Here is a 14,967-nt window from a genome sequence, read left to right as displayed (position 1 = left end):
GGATACCCTTTAATGTTTAGAGGACTCCAAAAGGGGGTGTTGTACCAATATAATTCTTTATTCTTGTCACCCAACCAGAAGCAGCTCACTTGGAACATGGAAAAAGAGTCTCAGAAAGTCCCAGTTATGGTTCTAGCAGGGAAAACCCATGGCCCAAAAGTATAGGGTGTTCTTTGTCATTTGTTTTCTAATTATCGGTATTTACTTTTACTTTCTCCAAAATCTTCAATTTATTTTCTCAAAGCCTGTTGAAAATATAGGAAGGTCAATGGTGGAAGAATTTTAGAAGTAATGACAAATGAATCTTGCATCACACTCAATATTCTAGTGTACCAGATACATAGGTCCTATACTTTTGAATAAGTTACAATTGGGAAGAAAGCGAGGGAATTTCCTATAAATAGACTCTGGTGCTTGTTTGAAATAGTCACAATAGGACTACATTTAGTAGAGAATCTGGCACAATTTTAATGATTAAGTAATGTAGAAAAAAATACTTATGTGTTCTTTCTTATTAAGATGCCGAGTAAAAGAGAAAATAAAAGGTAAATGCATTTAATATAAAAACAACTGTCTGCTCTATGACTATTGTATTTATTAGCTTTTCATTTAGTAACAAATTACATAATTATTGTTATGATAAGTATGCAATAAGGGCTTGGTTAACATATTGGCTCACTTAAGAAAATAGAATCTTGTACCTATGCCTTTAGTATTTTGTGAAATTAGCATTTAATGTTGGGAGAACTCATTTCTGGACATATCACATACTTAGGGAATTTAATCTTGCAGAATGAACTTTTCTCATCAATACTTTTTTGTGCCTTGATTGCAAAGCACAACTATGTCATAAATTGTTTCTAAAATAATCATCATCTTATATGTAGAAATCATATAATTTGATTTATACAGGCTAACAGTTCAGAGACTGGTGTTTCAGAAAACTTCAGATTTTGAACATTTAAGCAATGTCAGAAGTGTAATAGCATTTGGTTTTTTATTTTGAATTACATAAAGTTTACATTATGAGACTGTCAAGAGCTCATGAGGATGAAAGGTTTCACTTTAATTGTGCTATTCATTTTGACAATCATAATCCCTATCCTGTATTTTCCCTGTATACTTTCTCCACAGCTTTCTACTGCCTCACATTTTTCTTCTCTATTTTCTGCTTTCCCTCTGCAATCCTGGCTAAAGTACGTAATCGGGAACCAAGCCAGAGGCTGGATGTTACCCCACCAAATAAATTATTGTTTTATATTTGAATTCAGATTCACTCAAAATTTCAAAACATTTATAGAATATAGCCAGAGTCTATACCCAAATATAACACAAATGATTCCTACCACAAATCCAAAGAGCTTTTGATTCACATGAAACCTCATGATCGTCAACTCCTCTACTCACATTTCAGTTTCCATGTTAGTCTCCCACATTCATGCCAATAGTGTTGATGTGAAGGCTAGGGGATTGTGGAGAATTTAGCAAGTGGGTATACCTGGAATAAAGGAAGTTGCCAGGGGGAGGGCTTGAGGATTACACCATCACCTTGGTTTTGGACTGATCAATGTTTTCTGATTACACTGAGATCAAAGCAGTCAAATCAAACTTGTACCAATATGGAGTCAAAGTAATATGCCTTCAACAATAGCACCATAAGCCCACATGACAAAATCAATCTCTCTTGTCTTAAGATTTTGTTTTCAATAATATTTTCACAGTTTTGAGAAAAGCATCCATCCAATAGTAGGACCTTTGTTAAACCAAACTTAGCTTTGTGGTTCATAACTTTTCGACTTTGTTAGAGAAATATGTAAGAGTTTGAATCTGTTTCCTAGGGAAGCCCTCAACCCTCATGCAATCTTTAATATTCTATTCTGGCATGAATGTGGGAGACTAACATGGAAACTGAAATGTGAGTAGAGGAGTTGACGATCATGAGGTTTCATGTGAATCAAAAGCTCTTTGGATTTGTGGTAGGAATCATTTGTGTTATATTTGGGTATAGACTCTGGCTATATTCTATAAATGTTTTGAAATTTTGAGTGAATCTGAATTCAAATATAAAACAATAATTTATTTGGTGGGGTAACATCCAGCCTCTGGCTTGGTTCCCGATTACGTACTTTAGCCAGGATTGCAGAGGGAAAGCAGAAAATAGAGAAGAAAAATGTGAGGCAGTAGAAAGCTGTGGAGAAAGTATACAGGGAAAATACAGGATAGGGATTATGATTGTCAAAATGAATAGCACAATTAAAGTGAAACATTTTGGTTTGCATTGGAATAGAAAGAAATACTCTGAACATCAGACTCTAGCCGTGTAAGCCTCTGGGTAAAAAATTCAAATTTATATGAAAGAAAGGAACTTGAAAACAGAGTTCTCAAAAAGATAAAGACTAATACACTTTGATGACAGACTACTGTTTAGGGAAATGATCCACCTAGTTCAGCTATGCAAACACAGAGGCAAGAAGGAACAAAAGGGTTACTACAGCTGTGACTCAATGGTGCCATGACACATCTCCAGCTGCCAGAAAAACTTGGCATCCTCTATGTGGTAATAATTTCAAAGGCCTAAAATGTGTATGCGTTAGTAGGTCATGGAAGTTCATAACAAGACTCCAAAAAGTGTCTGGAGCCTTGCTGTGAAAGAGGTTTAGATACACTGTCTATAGCCCCAGAATGGACGGTGCATGGTGCATTGATAGTAATGCCAAAGTACATGTGAGCACATCATAGATCTCACTAATGATAGATAGTCACAGAAGAGAGCAACAAGCACTAAATACAGCGGGCCCAATATCAAGTTTTCTGATGACAAGGATGCAGGGCTGGGCTTCTGAAATCTGCTGGAGCCCATATTATGCTCTGGATGTTATGAATAGAGTTGAAGGCTTCTTTATCTGCCGTGCTGTATTTTGTAATATTCTTGTCCTAATATCACCCTGTTAGGCTTTTCCCTTCCTCACCTATGAAATAGAAAAGCCATTGTAGTTTGGAAATATATAACTTGTTTGATTTCACAGTTGTGTACAGTTGAGAGCATGCCTTTTATCTCAGAGGAATGTATGGAGTTTAAAATTTTATACAATGCCATATAAAGAGACTTTCAGTGTTGATGTGAATGAATTTTGTGTTACAAAATGCCTGTGTTCACACAGAGACCAAAGCTTAGTCAATAAAGCTTAGCTATAATTTGTCACTTGTTAATCATCTACTTCAACACTTGCTACCTAGCTTATGCTACTGTTTTGGTGATTGTGGAAACTTTAGTTTGGATCCCTAACTTTATGAATGGATTACCAGGGGTTGAGTTTGGAGAATTGTAGATGGCCCCTTGTTCCAACATGATCTCTCTTCCCTAATCCTTTGGAGATGAAACAAAATTTGACCTAATATTTCCAAATGCAACCATACCCTCCCATCTATGATAGTTTAAACTGTAAGCAATTCCTTAAATATAATGCAAAATAAGCCATGTCTTACATAAGTTGTTTTTGTCAGGGAAATAATGCCAAAGGAAGTAAATAGTGCAGGAATCAAGACAGATTTTAAATTAAATCGATGATAAATATATGCTGACCTCAAAATTTAAATTGCTATTTAGATAGGGTCTTTCTTGGTATAAGTAATGGTTTGCATTAGAATGGTTCCCATAGCCTCATGTATTTGAGTGCTTAGACATTCTGGTAGTGGGACTGTTTGAGAAGGATTAGGAGCTATGACCTCCTTAGTTTAATTGTGGCCTATTGAAGGAAGTTTGTCACTGAATGTGGACAAATTGGACCACTCCAGGTCCAATTTCTCCTCTCTCTCTGTCTCTCTCTCTTCCCATATGTCTACTATCTATCTGTCTGTCTATGTATATATGTATGTATGTATGTATGTATGTATGTATGTATGTATCTATCTATCTATCTATCTATCTATCTATCTATCTATCTATCTATAATGGGTTGGCAAGAGTTTCCACCTAAAACCTGAGGAAAAAAGATTCTAAAATGGAGCTAAAAACAGTTCCTAGTTGACTCTCTCAAGTTAGCAGCAGCCTGCATGTTTGACCTACTGTCTACTATGGCGGGTTCCTGGTGTGCATGCTCAACCTGCAGTATGGTGTAAATGAGGCCTCTGCAAGTGGCACATTAAGCTGCATGGTGGATTTAGCCTTTGCTTGTACAAAACAAAAAAAGAGGTTTCTGGGCTACATGCTGCTTTGATAGAAGCATAGACCCACTATTTCTGAGAATTGATGGCTCTCAGAGCTGACAGAAATGTACCACCGCCATGTTGGGAAGCTGAAGTGGGCGCAGCCAGCAGCCACAGCACCATTTCAGTCTTAGAATGCTGCAGTTAAAAGCAATAGGCTCAAGGTAATATAAAAAATAAGCCACATAAAGATGGCTATCACACAGAAAATCTGGATTATGTTCTCTTTGATATTCTTAACTGCAAAAAAAAAATTTGATCGTAAAAGTGGTTGAGTTAAACAAATATGTATATTTTAAAGGTACCTTGACTTCAAAATTTGGATGTAAGGATATGTTGCTTTGGAAAGGAGGCTCTGCTTTTGTTTCCACAGAAAGCCAGAGGCTATGGATTTGTTCCAGATTAAGATACATCAGGTTTGACCAGCCAAGACCCCCTGAAAAGTCTCCAATGACACCAAGGCCCAGATGATCCAACATCCAGAACCGTTTCAAGGCAACTGGCTCAGACGATACACCCTCATGGACTACTCCATGATCCTAAAATTTTCTTTGTGTCCCCGTAAGATACAGTGCCCCCCCAGCAGGAAGTAGGAAGAGAAACTATGCCAAATTCCAAAATATACCAAGCTGGCTTTGGAGATGTGTAAAAGTTAAAACCTTCCTTAAAAAAAAAAAAAAAAGAAAAGGGAAAGTGCTGTGGGATGGTCTGTATGTCAAATGTGTTGCTCTGATTGGTCAATAAATAAAAAACTGATTGGCCAGTAACCAGGCAGGAAGTATAGGTGGGACTAACAGAGAGGAGAATGGAGAGAACAGGAAGGTGGAGGGAGACACTGCCAGCCACCACCATGACAAGCAGCATGTGAAGATGCCAGTAAGCCATTCTATAAAGTATAGATTTATAGAAATGGATTAATTTAAGATGTAAGAATTAGAGAGCTAGAAGCCTGAGCCATTAGGCCAAACAGCAGTTTAACAGACTGCCAGGGGCTTGGTGGGACCCAGAGAGAAAACTCTCTCTCTCTCTCTCTCTCTCTCTCTCTCTCTCTCTCTCTCTCTCTCTCTCTCTTTCTCTCTCTCTCTCTCTCTCATATCTATCATCTATGTATCTATGTATGTATGTATCTATTTATCATTATCTATTTGTCTCTCTATCTCTATCTCTCTGTCTACATAATCAGGATATAAAGCTCTCACCTATTGCCCCAATGCCATATCTCTCTATTCTCTGACATATTAATCATGGAATAATCGTCTAATAATATAAGCGTATCTCCAATTTCTCCAATTAAATACCTTCTTTTATAAGAGTTGTCTTGGTTATGGTATACCTAAACAGCAATAGAATAGTAACTTAAACAGTGGATCCTAGTCACATAGCAAAACCTCAAAGATATTTTAAGAAATGTAAATTTACCAAAAGATATGGATTATTTACAGTGTGAGTTTCACTAATGCCAATCTGAATTCTAAATTCACCTTGTGAGTGTGATCAGAGATTGCTGACCTTCAAAATGACCCAGAATTTTTCATGAGTACATTGTGCACATGAAAACATCATTGAGGGTCTCCATGAGTATATCTACTTTAGCTAACCAAGCAGCTCATTTAGTTACATGGATGGTTGCTCTTTGTTGTTCCTAGTAAGTTATGATAAATGATTCATTGATCTGCCTTTTTCCAAATGATGATTTTTACTGCAATCATTCTTTCTTCTGTCTAAGATTATATATGTTTTATATTTGGTGCACATTACTTAGTCATAGCAGCATAATAACGTAATATATCTGGAACTGACAGAAAGGAATGATGTTGTTCAGTAATCAGAAATTTTGGGCTGCTTCCCTTTGGGCAAGGATGGATAGTTTTTATTTAGAGGATAATGTTGTTACAAATGAATGCATGAGAAGTACAAGCACAAATATAAGCCCACCTAAGAATGACTTTTTTTAATCCCTCCCTATTGTCTTCCCTACATGCATTTTCCTTTGTATAGTATCTATAATATCAGGTTAACTCATCCCAGGGACTTATTAAACAGGATGTCAGCTTATAAAAGTTAAATTTTATTTTAGTAAAATTTGTATTATAATAAAGATATTACTGTAGATGTAACCAACCTTCTTATTAAATAAGAAACACAGAACCAACACAAAGAAGAAAGCCAAGAGGTCAGAGCTAAGAGCTAAAACTTTACCCTTCCTCTTGCAGTGGTCCTACCTCTCCGAACCAGAGCTACCCCTGTGTTAAAGTCTTTATATAGAGTTCCTGTTCTGCCTTATCATTGGTTGTAAACCCAACCACATGACTGCCTCCTCACAGCCTGTCTGTATAGACCTCCAGGTTTTCCATGATTGGTATTGAGATTAAAGGCATGTGTATCCAATAATGGCTGTATCCCTGAACACACAGAGACTTACCTAGCTCTGCCTACCAAGTGCTGGGATTACAAGCATACGCCACCACTGCCCTGCTTTCCTATGGCTTGTTTCCTATGGCTCTGACCCCGGGCAACTTTATTTATTAACATACAAATAACATTTTAATACAAATAAAATATCACCATATATCACAAACAATTTCTGATATTGCAAGTGCAAAATAACAAAAACCAGTTCCATCTGAATCAAACTATGTCTTCAGAATGGCAAACATCCAGAGAGACAGACAGAAAAGGGGGGAAGAAAGTGAAAGAAAGACACAAAGAAAGGAAAGGGAAGAGAAGGACTGACAAAAAGGTATTCTGCTCTACAGTTTGTTGGATCTAATCTGCAAAGACAATGAAAGCTGTGTATGTATTTCTCAGTCTCTGTTGTGTTATTGTTGTCCAAAATTTAGAATAGTAATGAAGCAATTACAGGAGATGAAAGATGTAGATAAATTTCTAAATGGTCTTAGTAATTAAAATACACAGAGCCAGATATAGGGGTGAAAGCCTGAGAGAGATTAGGGAAATAGGGAAAGCCACAGCTAACCTTACCTCACCAACTTGGCAGCTTCCAAATGACAGTCACTTCCTGTCTACCTATGCCTACATGCTTTGCTGTTCTGCCATCTGATTTGCTGTCTCTGTCTAGCTACATCACTTCTTCTTCCTGCCCAGCTCTGTCACTTAATGTCTATTTTTACAGCCCTCCAAACCTCCATGGTTAACTAGTGTTGGAATTTAAGGCATGTGCCACCACACCTGGCTGTTTCCAGTATGACCTTGAACTCACAGAGATCCAGACAGATTCCTGCCTGCCAAGTAATAGGATTAAAGACATGTGCTACCATTGCCTGACTTCTCTGTTTACTTATAATGGCTATTCCTATTCCTCTGATCTTCAGGCAAGCTTTATTTATTAAAGCACAAATAAAACGCCACCACATTTCAGCACAAATTAAATATCACCACAGAAAAAAATCATGTCTGCTGTCAACTTTCTGAATAAAAGCCATGCTTGATATTTAGGAGTTTTCTATGGGCCAAAAGAAGACTGACAGAGATAAAGATCTTATGTATTTGTAATGCTTTCTCATTATTTTTATAATTTTTAAATCATAATACCTGATATGTATGTAACTTGATAAGTGGAAACAATTTTGGTAATTTTTTTCACATAAGATACCAATTGCTAGTTGCTTTATGGTTGTTATCTTCCTGAGATTTCAGACATAATAATCCATTCCTTCACATGCTGTTGTACATCAGATCCTTCTGAGCTGAAACTTTCTATCCAGGGGAAATGGGAAGAAGTTCCTGAGACTACAGAAATTAAGTGTCTCAAGTCTGGGAAAACTGAAACTTGAAAGATTATAAAAGCATTTCTTCAGTTTTATATAAATAGCAAATAACTGTTGGGGAGGAGATGCTGACCAGCCAAATTCAAGGGATACCTCACACATATTGAGCTTCTTTCAGGTTGTTCAGTGATCTCCAGAAATGCAGTTTTAATGAGCAATCACCCATAGTGAAGCCAACTTTTTGGTGGTACAACTACTTTTCAGTAATCTGTGATCATATAAGAAACTCTTCAAGTATACTCCTCTTAGTAACCCCAATAATAAAGTTGGACTTCAGCTTATTACTTTGGCTTTTCATGAGTTCTTTTTCTGAAGTGAATCTAGGTGTGTATTGATTCTTCCCTGGGAAGGTCTGTCACACAGTATTTGCATATTTCTCAACTGTAAGGGTGGCAAACTAAACTATGGCCAATATTTACCTTACTATTTATTTCAATGAACCACATCTATTTACAGTAACTTGCACACTTAATGACAATGATTTTTGCAAATATAATCATTGTTAATATAATGAGATATCTACATAACATTGAGTAGGTTTCAATAAAATATCTGTTCTTATGGATCATGGAAGTGTCTCTAGGAGATATAATTTATAATAAGTTTTATATTCATGGGAATAACCAAGTTTGCTTCATCTATTACAGATAGTCTACAATGAAGAATGCTTAACAAAGTGATGTAATGCATCTTGTCATAACCATCATATTCCTTGTTAACATAAGCCAACCAGAAAACAATTGAAGTTGGAGAGAGCAATGATGACGTATAAACAGCAGCAACCTCTCTGATTAAAATAGAATTTAATCAGAAATAGAATTGGAGTCTGTCATTCACTATCCTTGTGACAGAGAAAGATTTTTTTCTTACTGTCTTGTATGTGCACTTATATATGTGACTATATTTATAAAACCAAATGTGATCAAGACACGAAATTACATTACAAAATACACGTACAATAAAACGAAGGAAACAAAACTAGGATGATCTCAGAATGTTTATCAAAGTTCTCACTTGCCATTTTAAGCATATGCTTTTTTTGGAAAATAAGTAATAAGATAAAATTATTAGATTTATGATCATGAAAGCTACTCATAATTCTATAATATCGACATTTTCAAAATTTCTGTATCATATATAAATGGAAGGATGGATGGGTTCAAAAAGAGAAAGACAATTAGGACAAGGAATAGGGAAGGAATTGATCTATTGTAAGATGTGTGATGTGCTGTCAACATTCCAATATTTTCTGTGCTGCATTTTGTGTAGCCTTTTACTATATACTTTGCATTTTTCTATAATTATAGATTTGGAGGAAACAAATAAAATAAAACAGCTAAATAATTTTGTTCTATGCAGAATGAAAAAAAAAAATATCTGTTTAGGCTACAGCTATCCTGTAAAGTTCAGGGCCATTAGACTAAGAATTGTTGACTGCAGGCAAAATGAGTTGCAGAAAAAGCCAGAGGAGAGCAAGACAGCAAGAGGTGGATGAGAAGGGAGGGAAAGGCTATAAGACTGTGAAAAAAATGCCTTATAAAAACTTTGACCTTTGCTTGATAGGCGATGCCAGCTGCTGATGTCCTCACAGGGAGTTAGCTGAAGAATAAGTAGCTGACATTCTTTCCCCCTCTTCAGAATCTCTAACGCAAAAGTCCCTTCAAGTCAGGTCACAGGGCACAGAGCAAGGCAATGAAGGATGAAGAGCCCTCTGAAGAGGAAAGCCCATGATATTTAGCCCAGAAAGAGCTGGAAAAAAACATGCTAATCATTTTCTTTTATATATCTAGTTGGAGCAAGAGTGGTTTTTACTCTCACAGTTACATCAACCAAACTTTTAGCATAGAGCCTACTTAATTGAAGAAGTACAATGCATATTTTAATGAATGCATGTATGAATATGGAACAGTTGCAACTATTCTTAAATTATTTACAAGTGGAATATGGAGTACTCGTGCTACTTTGCTCTGGAGAATTAAATTTATGACTAGAGAATTATACATACAAAGCTAAACAAAAGAAGCACATTTCCAACACTGGGAATTGTCTGCTAAATAATGAAATACCCTATTAGTGCTGAGCCACAGCCACTGGACTCATTCATGCAGAGATATAGCCTTTTTGAAAAGATGGAGGAGAGTGAATGAAGGCCCCAAGTAGATACTAGGTCTGTATGCACACTAATATCTCTAGGTCTTCTAAGGTCCTTCAATTATGGGGCACATCAGAGACATTTATTTCAATGCAAGTATCAGAAGAGCTCTTCTTCTCTTGAGGAAATTTTTTTTTTTGTTAGCCCCTTGGGGACTGTCTAAATCTCTGTATCGAATTTTACTTTGAGAGTTGGAGATATTGGGCTTAAATTTGTGGTCTGGTTTAGGAAATGTGTATAACACTTTAAGGCTTTTAGATTTGCATATTAATACTACCTCTAGCTTTAGTTCTTTTTCTTTTATGCACTACAAATATATTCTTTTTTTAACAATATTAGGGAATTTTTTTATTTGTTCATATGCCCTGGAAAAGAGGCAGGAAATAAATTTTCTATTTTTGTGTTTTTTAAAAATTGCTAATAGAACCAAAGACTAGTATAAAGTAGTCCAAATTATATGCAAATTATCTGATAAAACACATGTAACCAGGATCTTCATTCATTGTAAATTTTTATTTACACTGATACTTCTAAATTCATGTCATAAAGCATATTAAAGTAAACAACACACACACACACACACACACACACACACACAATACTTGTAGTTATTTTCTCCCATAGGACTTAGCATTATTAATGTGTCTCAGATATTTGAAATAGTCTAAGCAAATATCTGAGTACAGCAAAAATGCCAAGTAATTCCGTAGAGTATTGCGTTCTGTAGCTGAAAGTTTTCCAGAGTCCTGCCCAGTCCATAGACACTCAGACCCAAGTAACACAGAGGCTTATATTAATTAAAACTGCTCAGCCATTGGCTCAGGCTAACACTAACTAGCACTTACACTTAAACTCAGCCAATTTCTGTTAATCTATATGTTGCCACATGTTCTGTGGCTTTACCTGTGTGCCATTACATGCTGCTTCCTGGATGGCAGGCTAGAGTCTCCTGACTCAGCCTTCCTCTTCCCGGAATTTTCCTTGTCTGTTTATCCCACCTATACTTCCTGCCTGGCTACTGGCCAATCATCATTTTATTAAAACAGTGTACAAAAACATTATTCCACAGCAGGATTCAGACAGAGAGAAGCTTTGAAACCCATATTTAATCCTTTCCAAGTTTTGTGTTTGAGTTTTGGCTATGATTGCTGACATAGCGAGAATTCATTTTCTTCAAGGATGACATCTTAGAGAAGCTGTCGACTTCCTAATAGATAGTCCTACAGCCATGTCCATGGTAAGTGGACTCAATTGGATAAAAAACAAAACACATGAATTTGGGAGGGGAAAGTAGTGGGCACAGAGAGAGGAAGAATTGATCAAATCACTTTATATGTATCTGTGACATTGTCATAGAATAATAAACTTTAAAAAGAGCTGTGGACATCTACATCTGTAAAGATATAGTGAAAGACATCCTCTAACCACCACAGAAATGATGAACTCTAGAATTATAAACCTTCATTGAAAACAGGGACTGAAAATGAATCTGAAAAGGAGTAAATGCTTGAGCAATTTACACTGACAGTCAAATACAAAAGATGTGTATTAAGTATATCAGAGGAAAATGTTAATTTTTTTTTATCTGTTTTTTTCTCATTTTCCTTGAGCCATAGTGACCAATACCAGATCTTCACTGCCAGGAAGGAAACAAAATTCACTGCTACTGTTAAAAGTTATCAATGTTTTACAGCAAAAGGGTATGCATTTCTTTGATCCTTATAATTAATGGACATGTAAAAGTTTTTTTGGAGTAGCTTACAATTTAGAAAAATATCTACTTATATATGAACATAAACATATATCTGTGGTGCTCTTTAGAATATTAGAATGTGGTGGACTATTAGTACTGTATGTAGGAAAAGAAGGAGAATTTTTTTTCTCACCCATTGAAAAATTCATGATTGGGTCAACAAGATTGTTCGGTGTGTAAAGGTACTGCTACCAAGCCTGAGGTCATGAGTTTAATATTATGAAATACTCATAGGTGCCATGACATACTTACACATAAATATATACATATATAAATATTAAAATTATTAATATAAAATAAAAGAATAAAAGGAAAAGTTTACATCTAAGGCCCATATAATGACCAAATTAATAACAGGAAAAACACAAAGCTATTTCACCTAAGTTTTTTGTGACTTTATAGCTACCATTAAACAATAAACAGCCAAGGAAACAGGAAAAGCTGTGCTTGTGTGTAGTTAGATTTTGTATATCACGGGCAGATGTTCATACAAGTGGGAGTGTTATCATGATATGCACAAAAGAAAGCACAGAGGGAGTAGAGTGCTGAGTGTTCAGATCCTCTCTGTTTCCATGTGGCTTTGCAGACATGGGCACTCCTTCTTTCAGAAGTGGGCACACCTTCTCTCAGGATGGATGGAGGGTAGCTCTGGAAGGATGTATTTTGAAAAAGAGATGCAAGAAAGAGGAGTGACCCTTAGATACATCCATTTTCTCACATGGCAAGATCCATAATTTAAATGTAAAATGTACTTAATCCTGTCACTTATCAAGTTCAATATTATTTATCTTCTAGAGCAACAGCAACAAAATACTCATTTTAGTTCCTATTAGTAGGGGCTGGAGAGGTGGTTCAGTGATTAAAAATACTTACTGCTCCTGAGAGGACACATGTTTGATTCTCAGCACCCATATGGCAGCTCACAAGCACTTTGTATTCTAGTTCCCAGGAGTCAGATATCCTGGTTTGGCCTCTATGTGGTCCCACAACAAGAAGTGCACATAAACTCAGCTAAGTACACACACACACACACACACACACACACACACACATAACAATAAAAAAGACATAAATTAATTCATGTTAACACTATTTACCTTAAAAAAAACTAATGAAATAGAAATGAAATGTTTTCTTATTTCCACAAAACACCAGTTTGATCAGTTTATGAAAGCTTTGTATATCACTTGTATTGGAAAATAATTTAGAATTGGGATTTGTAAGTAGACATTGCCCAAACAAATTTTCACTTAATATAAATATATTCCAAACCTGATTTTTTTCTATGAAAACTGGATATTAATATACATATATAATATTGCAAATTATTACAAAGTAAGAAAATTTATTTTTAAATTTTATGGATAAAATATTTTTTTATGAATAAACCATGTAAAAATAAAATATCCAGAAAACTGTATGTTGAAAATCAAAGCAGATATTTTCTTTACTTGCTATCTGCCATGTTTAGGAATTTTATAAAAGTAAATGGTGAAAATCTTGAAAATTCTCCATTTTGTATGTTTGATTGTTTAAAGTTTTTTGAGAGCTAACTTGAAATGACTACATTTTGAATCCTCAAAGTCAGTCTTCATTGGCATGCTTCCTGGAGTAAAGCCATACTTTCTAAACTTCCCAAACAATCACCTAGTAGGGACCAAGAGTTCAAATGCCCCAAACATGTGGGGAACAGCTCATTCAAACCATCACATGTGTGCTCTTCCTAAAATAGACTCTGCATGTGGGAATCACTGTACAATACTGCAAAATCATTTTCATATTGTAAATATTTATCACATGTTTAAAAGTAGACATGTTGCGGTGGCTGAAACACCCACAATCAAGTATTTTCCAGTTCACCCAAAAAACACAAAAAGAACAAATCACAACAGAAATCAAATGTATAGCATAATATCCATGATAAATGAATGTGTGGTGCTCAATTGAACAGTGATGACTTGTTGGAAGTCTATTGAATCAGTAACATATGAAACCTGTATTCCCTGCAGTCTCTCATCAATCAAGCTCCAGCCTGAAGCTTATTTTTCCTTTCCTCCAATGATGAAATAATAAGCAAAAATTTTAAACATACTCAAGAATACAAACTCAAACAAAAATACAATTTTCTCAGACATTCTTGGAATGACCTTCTCTACACAAGCTACTCTCAGATTCATCCCTGATAAATGGAGGCAAGATATACCATACCTACTTGCTTATAGGGAAGTTTAAATGGGAAGTAATTAGCCTTAGTTCAATCTTTATACACTAGAAACCAAGGGGCTTTCATCATTAAGACTAAAAAAAAAAATTAGATGTCTGGATGAATCCTTCCAAGTTGTATAGAAAAAATTTAAGGATAATGCCTAATAAAACCCATTAAAATGGTTAAAATTATTCCATAATTAACAAGTTAAATCTTTACAAAATGGGACCAATTATCTTCTAAAAGTATTAGAGTTACTCTATTTTCCAAGCTTTCCTTCAATTATTAGTAATTAATAATATAAAGTAGTATTTTAAGACTTTTAATAAGCTTTAAATTAATAATTTGTTAATAAAGAGAATGTTTAAATTCTTTGTTGTTGCTGTTTTTTTTTTTTTTCTTCAGTTGTTTGTTTTTTCTTTGCACGGTGATCTTGAAGTGTATGAATGACTGGCCTGGAACTCAGTATTTTAGTTCAGGTTGGCAATTTTCCTGCCTCAGCCTAGCGGGCACTTTATATGACAGCTTCTACTTTGTCTTAGTTAGGGTTTCTACTGCTGTGAAGAGACACTGAGACCAAGGCAACTCTTTTAAAGGAAAAACATTTATTTGGGATAGTTCACATTTTCAGAGGTTTAGTCCATTGTCATCATAGTGCAATGTGGAGATAAAGATGTCATGCAGGTAAACATGGTGCTGGAGAAGGAGCTGAGAGTCCTGCATGTTCACCAGTAGGCAACAGGAAGTGGTCTGAGATACTGGGTGTACCTTGAGCATGTATTAGACCTCAAAGTCTACCCCCATAGTGACACACTTCACATTTTCTCCAACAAAGCCACACCTCCAAATAGTCAATTTCCAA

Source organism: Peromyscus eremicus, chromosome 9 (assembly GCF_949786415.1).
Source record: "Peromyscus eremicus chromosome 9, PerEre_H2_v1, whole genome shotgun sequence".
In the NCBI taxonomy this organism is placed as follows: domain Eukaryota; kingdom Metazoa; phylum Chordata; class Mammalia; order Rodentia; family Cricetidae; genus Peromyscus; species Peromyscus eremicus.
The sequence above is the reverse complement of the archived record's forward strand: the minus strand, read 5'-3'. Positions refer to the sequence as shown.